This window comes from Aphis gossypii, chromosome 3 (assembly GCF_020184175.1).
Source record: "Aphis gossypii isolate Hap1 chromosome 3, ASM2018417v2, whole genome shotgun sequence".
NCBI lineage: Eukaryota > Metazoa > Arthropoda > Insecta > Hemiptera > Aphididae > Aphis > Aphis gossypii.
Genome location: NC_065532.1, coordinates 19,072,638 through 19,088,103, shown reverse-complemented (window position 1 = coordinate 19,088,103; position 15,466 = coordinate 19,072,638). Strand labels below are relative to the sequence as shown.

The 15,466-nt window shown below is 25.7% G+C and overlaps 1 protein-coding gene across 2 annotated transcripts in view; it reads right to left on the bottom strand.

The window, feature by feature from the left end:
* Nucleotides 1-15,466, bottom strand: part of LOC114119340 (uncharacterized) — a 164,561-nt gene that overhangs the window by 125,408 nt on the left and 23,687 nt on the right. The gene's annotated exons all lie outside the window — the stretch shown is intronic.

The window sequence follows — 15,466 nt, the reverse complement described above, 5'->3', positions numbered from 1 at the left end:
CACGAAAATTGAGTAACAACAATAGAAGCACTAATTTGAAGATGATTGCAAAGTGTGTGTACAGCAATATACCGATACAGAAAACGTAGAGCAATCTCACTAGAGCCCACAAATAAAAATATCACGGTAACCAGTTAATATACACATATTTCAACTCTCAATATTTTTTGCGAATAATATAATATCTTACCAATACAAAAACTATCTTTTATACCAGGGATTCTCAAACTTTTATAAGCACTGTGCCGTTTTTACCAATTAACCCTTTTGGGGTACCCCTTCTTAGTCTCTAAACAAAAATAATATGTATAAAAGATTTTAAAGGCTTATATAAATTTTTATTTTATTTCAAGGTTTGTTGGCCATATATGTAGCCCTTAAAAAATTTTGAATACCCCCAAGGGGTACGCATACCACAGTTTAAGAACCACTGTTGTATACGATAAATTTAAAAATGTATAAGGTAATCATCAATTTACATCCAATATACTATAATAAATAATAATATATTTACATAAAATATTGATAAGGATAAAAAAAGTAAATTAGTAGGTATCCGCTCTACTGTTTTAGTATAGATGTCGAGTTTTTTTTTTTATTATACCCAAACATGTCACAATAAACTAATAAATATACCTAATAGTTTAAAGCATCCGATTAGTTTTTGAATAATCTTACATTGAAATTACACGAATAATTATTTACAATACAATCTAATAAACAAATTAAAAACTGTTCTATATGCCGACATACTACGTATATCATAGAGTACATAATGACTTTTTAAAACTCGACAAAGTCGATGTAAAAAATAAGCATACATATACCATATAGTAATATAATTATCTTATATACATATGATTGACAATTATAAAGACTAAAATTTCTGGGAAAAGACTTTATATTTTACATATGTATCGTTATACTTTATACCTTATACAGGTCGGTCACATAAAAAACTACTCAAACTGAGAAATTTGTAACGAACGTATTTTATTTTAATGAACAGTCTTCAGCGATGTCTAGAGTATAATATACAAAGAAATACATAGACTGGATTTTTCCGAAAGTCCGCTGCCTAAACGTCAGTGGGTAGGCATTATTATTCGCGACAGACTCACACTGAAGGTCTTGTCATGTGCTTGTCACATCCTCACACGTATTTACGTCGGACATTGATCGATGTGATGTACGTGCAGGTCTGAAACACTCTGTATACAGAGCGATTCACTGAACATGCTCATCCCTACTTTTTCTTTTGGTAGAGAATTTATATTAAATATATGAATTTATTTAAACCCTGGTTTTTGAAATTTTTAAATGTATCTACAGGTACATAAGACCATATTTTAAAATCCTTGAGATTTTTTTACAATTTAAGGAGTGTCCGTAATGATATGAGTTTCTGTTCTTAAAATATTCCCCCACCCTTCACCTACGATTTAACTTAAAATTTTGTAGTACCTAATAAAGAATTTAAACAAATTGCATAGTTATTAAATTATTTATACAAAGAATAATAATATTAAAAATGGTTAACAATTAAAAAGTACAAAGTACAAAGATGTAATATTGGATCAAGGATTTATTATCCTTAAACCAAGTTTATAAATTATAAATGTTGATAGATTAATATTTATTATATACATTTTCAAATCACAATTGTACTCATATCATTTCATAGACTTACTAAATATTCTTGGTACAAAGTTATTTAGCTCAAAAAATACACGTTCAAATTTTTATTTACATACATCAACATAATTATTTATAGTGGAAAAGGGGGAGAGTTCCTATTTGAAAAACAAAAATTTAGCACATGACACTCCTTAAGTAATACACATAATCTCGAGAACATGAAAATATGGTCTTTCTAAAAATTTAATTACTGTATAATTGAAGATAAATAATGTGGGGAGCTTACTTGGTGAATCGCCCTGTATAAAGTGTGTACAATGCGCATACATATATACTGATATTTGGAAGAGGGTATATAAATGTGTGCATGTGTACATTATACAGGACATAGGTATCTTTTGAGGAGATGCGAATGACCTGTCCCCGCAGGGTATGTGCGATTGTAAAACATTATTCGGACCCCGACTTGTTGCCGCGTTTTAGGCGATTATTAATATTTCTCGAGACTGTCCTTCACGATAACTGCAGTTATTAATATGACCGTCTCGATTTTAGGTACCTATACATATTATAGTACTTCATACATATATATATATATATTTTTTTTTTTAATACTTAATAATATTAATATTATTATTATCATTATAGTTAAAACTATTATTTAACTTTACAAAACACGCATTATGCCATTACGGTACGCTTTTAGTTTAATTCGTTTTGGTTCGATTATTATATCTATAATACATCGAAGCGTACATATTTTGCAATGATAACTCCATGAACTATTGCTGCTAAAATACTTCACAATTATTGTTTACCATGGCTTTTCGAGTTCATATTTTTGTGATTGTTTTGTATAATAGATATAATATTATATACATTTACAGACTGCAATTGTGTGTTTTTAACTTTTGTTATTATTAATTTCGTTGAACGTATTATTTTTATTTTAAAACTTTGAGATTTATTTACTAAAATATATATATAAATCCATAGTCATATATATATAATATAGATTGTAGGATAATAAACACCATTTCGCACAACTCTATAAAACACGTACAAGAAAGGAAAAGGTCTTCCGAGACTTGTTTTACTCGGCGGTATTTTAAATTAATAAAACTGTTTTTTTCTTTTTTTTTTAATTGTTTACGCTCATTTTTTACTTGATATTTATTATTCTAATTTAATACTAACTCGTCAGATGACGTTTTACGCTCTCGTAATATTTATAGCTGTAAGTATATTAAATATTCCCGACGATCATTCAAAAAAATCTCAAATTCATGTATGTATCCCGTCTGTTTAGCCAAAAAAATTATTTTTACACAACTATACGATCAGATTAACTCTTCGTTTTAGTAGATTTGCTTCATTCACTATGGATCTTTTTTAATATAAACTCCGCAAAGATAAAATAAATTCACTATAAATACATGTGACTTATCAAAATATAATACTGGCTTAATTTTCTAACGTTGTTATATTTTATTTAAGTCATCGCTAACATATTGACGAGAGCGCTGCAGTATTAAGGTGTGTAGAGGGTTCACAAAAAATTTCTAGCATAACTTCAAATATAACTACCCTTATACTATATATGATAAATATATTTAATACAACTTTATTCGTATATTGTATAGGTGTACAAGATATAAAAGTGTACCATATATATATTACATCATATCAACTGGTAGATTTTTATATTATAATAAACTATACCTACTCTAGTTTATAGAAATATTAACTATATAACTAAATTATATAATTTATATAAATAAAAATAACTAAATTAGGTAAGTTATTAATGATATAAACACACTACTCAGTAGACCAACATGCAATATAAACAAATTTTCGTTCAAAAAAACCAATCTAGTGTTGTTAGCTTATTAGCAAATTTACATTTTATCCAACTAACTATATATTTTAAAATAATATGCAGTTCTACTTGTAGACTTTAATTTTAAAGTAAGTTGTAGCTATGTAAGATAATACAATTTTAGATGTTCATAAAATTTAAACACCAATAAAAGCCTATAAGATACACTAGATAATATTCTGTCAAATTCCATGAATAATAGCTAAAATTACTATGTAGCGTAAGTCAGAGAAAGAAAACAAATAATAGTGAGCCGACATCCTATTCAATAAAAAAAAAAAATGAATTGGTATAAAAGACGACATCAAAGCTAAATTCTTATTAAAAATTAAATGTCAATACAAAGATCTTTATTTTATGTTTTGCTTTCGTATTTAAAGTATAGCTTCAAACCTAATATTAATGTTTGTAACTGTAAAATATAAATACATAGTACATGCAATAATATATTCACGTCTTAATTTATTGTTATATAATGCACGACGTCTTTACAAAATAAAATTAGAAACGTAGTAGATTATAAGGTAGGAAAAAAATATGCCAATAACATAAACCTAATTCAATTTTTTTGGTATTTTCAATCGAAAACTGAAATGTAAAATCAACCATTGTTGAGTTAAAAGATATGGTAAACGGAAATTATAGATATCATTTTAAATTGTATTATATTCCATATAATACTACGTTTATGATATCAATAAAAATAAGATTAAACAGAATCTAAATATCTGCATTATAATATTATATGACATTTTACATCATCCACTAATAAGACGTATTACGTATACAAACAACCAAATAATACCATTCTTAACAATCCAAACTCATTTATTATTATTTTGATTCTATAAATAAAAACATACGTTATTCCTATAATATATACCAATTAATCATACAATATAATAAAAAAATTTAAAAAAAATTATCTCAGTAAAATACAAAATACACGTCTGACATTTGTGAGATGTTTCGCTTTTCACGTTTTCAAATACACCCTTTCATTAATTACTATCAAAACCCATTTCAATATATCTATAGGATAACTACAATACTATATAGGCTTGAAAAATAAATGTTATTATTAATTTCCGCACTCACGATATAAAATGATTCAATAATTGTTATAAATATTTAGGTATCATCATCTTTCATTTAACACTATACACTCAACGTCATATTATAATATAATTGTGTAGAGAATATTGCACTTATTGTGAAATTTAAAAAACTGCCATATTTAAACATAATTTGTTATGAATAGATTATTTTTCCCTCCACAAATAAAGAACAATATTACATTTGGAAATTCTATTGTGGCATTCATCATTATTCATATTTTGGGGCTTCTGTGGTACTTAATTTTCTTCATAAAGTAAATTCAATAATATAATTCCATACGATTACAATACAGAACTAGGACTCTATCGTTAAATCAGGAAATATAATTTAAAAATTATATACGTACATAAGAAATACTGGAGCATAAGAATAAAATAAAATATACATTTTAATTAAAACTGTCAATTTATTTTCTTAAAATTCTTTTAAAAGAAAATGTTAGCACCTACTTTTTTTAATGGCCTATAAATTATAATTAGGAAAACAAATATTAAAATAAAAGTTTAAGGTTAATTAAAAGTAGGTAAATGTAAATTTATAACTGTAAATATTATTATAATAATATAATATTATAAAGATAATACATTTTTTCTTTCCCAAGTAACGGTTGTATTGTTCTTTTTTTGTAAATTTAAGATACATTATTTTATGGACATAAAATTCAATATTAATTATATGAAACTGTATTATTTTATATTTATATTTAAAAATAATAAACTTTATTTCAATATCAGTCAAATTATTTAAGAACTGCGAGCGTTAAAAACTACAATAAAATATCAAAACCATTAAGACTAATTTAAATAAAAAAGATACCAACCTAATTAACAGTGTTTTAAAAAATTACAATATTTGAGGAATCAAAAAATACAATATAAAATATAACTAATAATAATGATCGTTGTTTGAATGTATGCTTAATAGTAACATACGAATCAGGTAAGAAACATTTGGAATGGAAACAAAAACCTTGTTTTTTTTTAAAAAAAAAAGAAAACAATAAAATACGAATAATATAAACGGTGTCTACGGAGGTAATATATAGGTATTCCTTTCAAAAAAAATTGAATAAACATAATGTCTTGTCACAAAATATCCTACTATAATATACCTATACTCTGTTTGAAGACAATAATCAATTAGCAACCGATTTTCATCAGTAGGTACTGTACATTTTCTCGGTGACAAAGTTATTACTGTAGTTATCGACTAGCCAACCACAATATATTGTATCGCTATTCGTTCACGATACACACAAAAGTAATTGTTCTGTTTTAGAACAGGGTATACGTACAAAAATATCTAATAACAATTTTCGTATTTTTATTCACGACATCGTTAACCATGTTTCGTGGTTTATTTAGGATGAAATATATATAATCGAGCAGAAAAAAAATTAATAAAATACACAAAATTAATCCAAGCCTAATTCATTATACTTTAAAATATGTATGTACGTCAATTATTTGAACGGCAATAATCCGGGCAGTGAGGTATAGCGTTATTAAATAATAATACACAATGTATAAATAAACAATTCCATTCACAGCTGTAATGTATTTTATATACTTTCCATTTTGAATTATGAGTAAGAAATCTATTGACTACAATATCATATTTAGTTATTGAAGTTTATACATTTTTTTTTCAAACATTTTTTTGACAGAAAAAACGTATCTAATATTGTTCCAGTCGATTCACAGCATCCTAATACATCGTTATATATAGATTGAAAATTGGTCACAGATGGTACAATGTCATATTGTCACATTTTTTTTTTAATTTCCCTATCATTAATTCAGAAAAATACCAACAAAAAAAAGGTGAAATTTAACGACCGTTGCACTTTTTCAAAATCTATTTTGATCTTTTTTCATTAAATACTTAAACATTAATAGGCTTATTGATAAATAGATTCATTTTAAAAACATTTTTTTTTTTAACTTCAAACGACATTTTACTGACTTTATAAAATTAACATTGGATATTAATATAATTTTAAATAATCAAACCATAAATAAAATATGCTCAATAAATGTTAAATTTTTTGTTTTATAAACTGATTTTATATTTAGATATTTGTAACTTAAAAACTTCGATAAAAATATAATATATATATCATAGAGTAGTAAAACGATTTCGATTGAAAGCATTTTTCAAAGTCTGAGATTTTCAATGTAAAGACAATAGCACAAGTGGTTCATTTAAATTCTATAAAACAATCAATTTAATTTAAAAAAAATCTTTTTTATTAAAGTATTTAGTAAACGATAGTATAATTGATAATTAGTGGTAATCTAAAGAAAATTCCATTAGTGAAAAATGATTATGCATTATTGATGCTGCAGTGTAAAAAATACTCACACATGAATCTATATCTCAAAAAACGAATATTTTTTTTTATTTATTTATGGTTACCATTAGTTACAAAAAATAAATTAGTTAATACTTATTATAATCGGATAAAATTTTTGATTTGTGTTTCGTGTTTTGGTAAAAATCACCAAAATGAATATAAAAAAATGTGTTTACATTTAACGGAGTTTAAGAAAGGGTAAATTTACTAACATTAGTTAATATCTCATGGTCAACGTCATTGAGAAAAAGCACAATCAATAAATATATTTTCTATATAAAATCAAAGGCCTATACGAATAACCCTTATACAAATCTACAGTTTTCATAAAATACTTAATCTAGCCATAGTACTATAGGCTATACTTTGTAATACTTATTTTTCAATACATAAAATATGTTAAATATTTAGTTAATTCACGAAAAACTATCATTTATTTATTCATTTATTTTGTCCATTTATTAAAGATAGTAAAATAGTTATTATAATTGGATATAATATTATACATTTGTATCTTATATTTGGTGAAAATCACCCAAATAACTATGTTACAAATCATAGCCATTTAAATTTAAGTGATTTTAAAAATGGTAAATCCATGGATATTTATTTTGTCACAGATAACCCAGGATCATCTCGTTATAATAATAATATTATAAAAATAAATGATAATATTACGCTATAAAAAACTGATAGTTATTATTTACTTAAACATATTTATACTAATATAAAATTAAATTTAAAGCTCCAAAAATATATGTATAATTATATAACCTGCTGTAATATTGTCTCTTTTTAAAGGAAAAATATATATATTCTATAGACAAGAGAAAATTGAGAAAGGGTCCTGAACAATTTTATGAAATATGTGATAAAATGACAAGAATTTATCAAATATTTAGCTTTCCCGAAATTCCTCCATCATATTATTGATTTTCGACCAAACAGATACATGTCAACCAAGATGAAAATGTTATAATAACAATTAATTAATAAATTAATTATATTCATGGATAATACTGTGTCAATATTGTCTATTATTATGAACAGCGTAATTGTGATTCACAACCGTTGATACAGATAATTAACGTTATAACGGCATACAAGAGGTAATAATATATTAGAATAAAATGGAATATATCATAGGAATACCAACACATCTCAAATTAAAAAAACTACCTTCTCAAATCATTCTAAGAATTAGACATTTTGAATGTTAACATTCCGATTACTGTGTATACATAGCGATATAGTGATTGAAAATATCACATATTATGGCACACAAACACTTATATGGACGAATTGTCATTAAATCAGAACTCTCGTATCATAAGCGATATAAATAAAATAAAAATATGTTAAATTTTTAGAGATTTAATATTTTTATGTATATCGAATAATATATTATATTCATGTAACTCAAGTTATGTCAATCCATAGATGTAAATGTAACTGTAGAAGTGCAGAATTAAAATATTCTTGTATAAAATATTTATAATTAAGTGTGTGTGTGTGTGTGTATAGTGTATACATTATATTATAGTGTTTAAACACAAATTTCGTTTAAAAATCGATTACAGTAAGTATAATCTAGTAATTTGTAAAAACAAAAATACAAAAATCTCGCTAATTTTACAGTTTAAGAAACATACATTTTAATTGTGTTTTATAATTTAAAATTCAAAAGTTTAATATTTACTACTAAGGATTATTGTTTAAAGTTAGGTACCTACCTATAAAATATTCTGTGGACTTTTTACTGTTTTTTTAAATTTATTTGACTTCATATAAATAATTATCTAAAAAATGTGAATTAATTAAGAACTTTATAAAGATATTGTTAAAAAAAAATTTTATAACTTAGTAAATAATTATAATTTCTTGTGATAACTTTTTAAACTGAATCGTTGTGATATAAGATAAGTCAATTAAATCAAATCAAATTAAAATTATCATCGTTTTCTTGTTTGAAAATCTTATAACAAGAAATTGAAGTAGGTACTTATATATATCCGCGAATAAAAAAATGTTTTGGGAAAAATCAGGTGAAAACTTTACGTCACGCATAAAGTCATACACTTCATAAACAAAAACATTGAGTAATGATTTCCAAAGTATTGTTTTAATTTATTATGTTTTCAAACAATATAGAAAACTATTTTCTTTGCCAATTTAAAGATGTTCAGAAAATGTTTGATAATCTTCGTATTATAATGATTCATTATTAGTACCAATAGCAAAAGACGCGTAGTAGAGTATTCAGGTTTTTCGAATATTGTCGTATAATAGACAATTTCATTAAAATATTATTTTATTAATACGTCTATTTAATACTACGCGTATTAAATATCGGGGTACTGGTAACATAAACCAAATACTTGTAATTGTATAAGTATTATAACTATTATAGAGATGGTAATAGAATACGGTACATGATTTATATACCTATCGGAGAAACTCATATCCGGGAGATTCTATGTTAGGTATATGAAAATTGAAAATATAATGTAATATACCTACAACGGATAGGTATCCCAACATTGGGATAGAGCAAAAAAAAAAATATATAAAGATAGGAAACCGAAAATTTTTTACTGCGTATACTTGCATATGCTGAATAGATAAATATAAATAAAAATCTATTCTAATTTGTATACATGAATGCAGTTGGAGTGTCCTTCTGTAGCAGTAGGTACTATACTAAAAACACGTAGCACGGTGCATACGTCTAAATGCCACCTAAGGTTTTCCCTCCTATCCTTATCGTAAATAAAAATGTTATTATACATTAGTCACCTTTAATCATCAGGTAATATTTAATTATATAGGAGTTTCCTAACACAATTAATGTTCAGACTAATTACCAGCGATATGTAAATATAATGATTTTAAATATAAAAAAATAAACAGTAATTAGTATAATATTATACAATGATAAACAATATCTCCAATATGTTAGCTATAGATAAAATATAGTAAAAATTGTGGTTTAATTTTAAATCCAAAAAAATCTATATACTAAAATTATTGAGAATAATGTAATTTAGAACAAATATTAAAATTAACTTTTTCCTAATGGATGTGAAAAATCAAAATATTAATTATATTTTCTATGGAAAAATATCCGTGCACTGAACACTAGAATTCTTTTTTTCCCATTTTAAACTTCTAATATATATTAATTAAATAATAGTCAAACATGAAAATTAGACTTATATTTTGATACATGATGTTTGAAAATTTTTGAATAGTTTAAGAACCAGTAAACCATTGAAAGGCAACTTTTTAGACCCTTTTCGGTGAAAATGTAGGGTGCATTGAAAAGAAACTTATATACGCTTTTATGAAGGCGGCAATTCATAAAAAAATTATCTACCTTTTTGACTTCATGAGGCAACTTGTATGCGCCAATAAACAAACACAGTACAGGGATATTTGTGCTTTCGTAACGGTATTTTATCCATAACTAAACTGCTGGAGCAGGGAGCTTTTAACTGTGGGGGATTTTTCTAGGAAAAAAAATGCTGATATGTCCGATTCAGGATGCCACTACAACGCCAGGCGACTTTACGTCCGAAACCGATAGACACAAATCTCCCCAAAAGTACCGAGGACTCTATAAAAATAAATCATAATATTATAATACGTGTATGTGTTTTTGACAAAATATTAAGGTATTGGTCAGTTATCACCCCACTACGGAAAGTAAAACTTTTATTGACCTACCGTAGTATCGATAATAATTAATATTATTCATATATCTACTAAACATATTTATTTTAAATTAATTATTAAAAATTATAAAAGTATTAATTTATCAAAAAAATACAATGATCAATAAATTAATACGTGTACAAAAATTTCCAATTTAAAAAAGTTTCAAGTTTTTGTTGTGACTAGTAATTTTCAACTATAGCAAAAATCTAAAACTACTGAATACTTAATAGTAATAAATAGTTATTTTACGTGTACATTTTTGATAAGCCCACTCTCAACTTCTTTTATAGTTATTATAAGCCAAACTTATTGAAAATATTGTATTCAATTTTCAATTATTTTATTATAATTTAAAAACATTATTAGTGGAATTTAAAACAGTTAAAACTTTTTCCTACATTATATTAATATAAATTTAACTATATTAAACATAATTACATAATTATATATATTAGCATTTTTGTATATGTTAAAATATTGTGTATTTAAATAATGAATTTATTTGAACGTGTTTGTTTTTTCTGTAAAATATTCACTGCCCCGCAGACATAATATAATCTAATATAATATTGTAACAGTTATAAAATTTTTTTAATATTCTCACCACCAAAATATATTTTTATTTCCCTACGCTATTATAACATAATCATACACAAGCCTTTGATACATTCAAAAATAATAAGTCCTTTACATGACATTGAATTCCGGGAATGAAATTCTGTTTTGTCGTATTATTATAAAGAGCAAATATCCATTTTTCACTTGGCAAATGTAATAAAAGTAACAAATCAAACAATATAGTGAACCATCGGTAAAATATAAGTCCTAAATAACCACCGCTACTACAACTGTATTGTTCGACCACGCCGTAGATAGGGTTGATTAGTTGTCAGCTACGGTGAATGGTATTAAGTAGACACAACAAAGCGCATAAAAGCCACGTTCAATTCTCAGCTAATAAAACACACTGGACAATGACAACAGGACAATCAGTTCAGTGCGAATACAACGTATAAAATGTGCTGAAAAGCTCATCTTTCAACACATGTAACTCCCCTTATATTAACTCCGTAAAACTCTCACTATTATATACATTATTGAAATCCTATACCTATAATATAATATTATCAAAATAAAATTAAGAAACTATAAAATCTATAAAGAAAGTAATATTAAACCATCCCCAAAAACAACTTTATACACATTTGCACAATAAAATTATAACGGACTTACCTCTAAAAATCTAATATCTCTAATACCAATGTATAATTATAGTATATAATATTATAGAACCATTAGGTGTATTAAGGCCGACAATGTTTGAGATCCATAGTATCTAATATCAATGATGATTTTTTATAATTATAATGCTACGCTATGTTAATGGTTTTACAATAAATGTAACATGCATTGATAAAATAAGAGTAATCATTAAAATAAAATGTATTAAATGAAAATCAAAGCTAAAATATTAGTTGCATACTAACTGTGTCCCAAATATAAATACAAAAAAAGGTCAAATCCAAATTGCAACCGGGATTTTTGTACGTTATTTCAGAGTTTTTGGAATTACTTGAATTCTGGCTCGAAAAATATTTACCATTTTAAAATATTTTGGTTCATACCTATAAATAGGGACGCATTTAAGAATTTTACCATCAGTTAAAACTAAATCTTTCACCTCTCGAATAACATAATTTTAAGAAATTTAAGAGGTTTATGTATAATATTTAAAAAATCAAACATATAAATTAAAATATCCAAGTTGAAGGCTAAAAAAGCCAATTAAAAAATGTATATATGTTAAATATGTTTTAAAGTTGAACAATTATCAATATCTCCAAGTCATAAAAAATAATAATTTATAAAATTTGAGTACAGCTGTAAAGCTGTAAACATTGTAACAAAAATTGAATAGTAAAGTGACTATTTTTAATATTTTAAGTAAATTACTTTGAAAAATATTTAAAATAATAGAGATATTACTGTGAATAAATTATTGAACTTAGAATTTTGATCTTTGTTAGCCTAATTTTAATTCAGTGGCATAATAACGAAAGGAATATAGGTTATCGATAATTTTTGGATTTTTTTTTATTATTGATATTATGTATATTGTTTTAAATATTTCCGGTGATGTAAGATAATAATACAAAAATAGAGAATAAAATAAATTATCGAAATTGTTACACTTTATTATCATATTGAATAGAAACCATTTTATCGAGGTTGGAGAGCTTGCGAGCTAATATTTGTGACACCCAAAGTCCTGTCAAGAAATCTCGAGTTATGAAAAAAAGTTTTTAATATAAAAACAAACATTAAATTTATATAAGAACATTATTAAATAAATATAACAGGTAACATCAAAATGATTATATTCACATCCACCTGATATACTCTAGTCTAATTTTTTAATATTATTATTTTCATAGTGTAAAATAAGACTATAAAATTACATTACGGTTTACAAAGCATTTAACCGGAATACGGCCGTACATACAGATATTATAATTAACAACGATTTTATTCTTACCTATAATTATAATTTTACTAAAAAGTACATATTTTCTAAAACGTTCGGATGTGTGGTTTTATTGAGGAAGTAGTGACACCGAAAACTACAAGTCTTGTGACTTAAAAAATGGTACGCGGGAAACGGCCACTGCCAAATTCGTCGTCCATTTGTCGACACACAAACATTCGCCCGTCATGTCATGCGGCACGCAAAGGTCGTGACCCTCCACGTCTCTTAAATAACGCTGAGCGTTAATATAAGGTCCGTGGTTGTAACCGAAAGGCAATCGAAGTCGGAAGAACTCGTGTCGAATTCGAAACTGAGGTCAACATCGCACTCGAAGGAAATGTGGTCAAGGGAACTATGAAAAATTAATACCATCAGACTTAAAAAAAATTTGTTCATCGGCTTCGGACCTGAATCATACTTAACGCTAAATAAGTCAACGGATATAGAGAAATAATTATGGCTATCAGAATTAAAACGGCAGTTGAGTTTGAGATAAGGTCGTCTTTACGCTAACTTATGATTATACATTTATACCACACCCAACAAAAGACAAATGATGTCAAGCAAGACAAGAAGAAATAAACGTAATCTATGAAGCAAAAATGGTAGAAGCAATGAAAGAACACCAACTAAACAACATGGGTTCTTATGAAAATTTGTGTAGTTTTTAGAATCAGATTTTTTTTTTTTTTAATTCATTCATATTATTGTAATGCATTTTTTGAATTTTTGCAAACTATATAAATAATTATCAATTTCTTTTTTTATTATTATTAATTGTTTGCATCTTTTATAAATATCGTTGTATTTTATTTTTTTAAATACATACTATATTTTTCTTGCCGTGTTATAAATTATTGTTTCAACATGTTTTTTAGGGTTCCGTACTTCAAAAGAAAAAAACGGAACCCTTATAACATCACTTTGTTGTCCGTCCGTCCGTCCGTCTGTCAAGAGCGTTTTTCTCAGGAACGCGTGGAGGTATCAAACTGAAATTTGTATATGATACTCAGGTCTACTGTCCCTGGAAGCTGTAGAAAAATCAACCTTCTAAGCCAACGCAATCAAAAGATACAGCCATTTAGGCCGCAGATTTCCGCAAATTTTCGAAACTCGCACGGGAATCAAAACCTACAGGGTACTTCCCGTGAACTTAGAATCTTGAAATTTCGTACGAAGTCACGTCATATAGTACAGATATAGGAAAAATTACGAAAACCGTAAATTTTTAGTTTCATCATATAAAAAAAAAATATTTTTGAAAAATATTTTTGACAATTTTGAAAATTTCAAGTTACTACTCCTTATCTCATGAACGCGTTGAGGTATTAAATTAAAATTCATATTAAATACTTAAGTCTATAATACCTTTAAACTGTAACAAAATCAAACTTTTATGTCAACGCAATCGAAAGAAATAATAACAATTTAAGCCGCATATTTTCAAACTCGCGACTACTTGCGAGGGAATTAAAACCTTCTCTGTAAACGATATTTGATGTTTATTGAAAAAATACAGCCGTGAAATTTCATTTTGCAATAAAAATAAAAAAAACTTTTACTTATATACCTACAGGTTTGTACGGAACCCTCGGTGCGCGAGTCCAACTCGCACTTGCCCGGTTTTTTTTTATATATATATATATATATATATATATATATATATTATATATATATATAAGTATATAAAAAATACTACTAAATTATAGTATTGTACATTTTCAACGTAATAAAAACCTTATTTTCGATTGAAAACTTTTTTTATCTTAAAATATTGTCAATAGCCAAGATTGAAATAATAAACGTTTGATTTTTATTTTAAAACAATAGCTCGTGGAACTGAAGTCAATTACAAATATTATATATTTTTTTAAATACACATATTCAGTAACTAGTTTAATACTTCAATGTAATAATACATTAAAAATTCAAAACATATTGCATAATGAAGATATATATTATTAATAGGTATGGTTATAATTTATAACAAATAATGAAATATATATATTTCATAAGTTATGAAAAACACTAGCACCATCAGTTAACCATTAAAAACCTTTACATTAACCTTCCGTCAAAAAATTACACTCGGGGTAATATTCTAGTTGCATCTCCCTAAATACAGGCATGCCTTTAATATTATTATTGCCCATTTAATAATAACAATAATCATAATCGTTAATCATTTTAAGACATGTCTATCGTATTATACTATTGTCCGTTTAAA